Source organism: Sinocyclocheilus grahami, unplaced genomic scaffold (assembly GCF_001515645.1).
Source record: "Sinocyclocheilus grahami isolate Dianchi unplaced genomic scaffold, SAMN03320097.WGS_v1.1 scaffold1854.1, whole genome shotgun sequence".
Classification (NCBI taxonomy): Eukaryota; Metazoa; Chordata; class Actinopteri; order Cypriniformes; family Cyprinidae; genus Sinocyclocheilus; species Sinocyclocheilus grahami.
In genome coordinates, this window is record NW_015507033.1 from 3,651 (window position 1) to 4,027 (window position 377).

The window sequence follows — 377 nt, forward strand, 5'->3', positions numbered from 1 at the left end:
AAAGACACACACACACACACACAGACACAGACAGACAGTCAAACACACACACAGACACAGACAGACAGTCAAACACACACACAGACAGACAGACAGACAGTCAAACACACACACAGACAGACAGTCAGACACACACACAGACACAGTCAAAGACACACACACAGACAGACAGTCAGACACACACACAGACAGACAGTCAGACACACACACAGACACAGTCAAAGACACACAGACAGACAGTCAAAGACACACAGACACACACACAGACAGACAGTCAAAGACACACACACACACACACAGACAGACAGAGAAAGACACACACACACACAGACAGACAGACAAAGACACACACACACACACGCACAGACAGACAAACA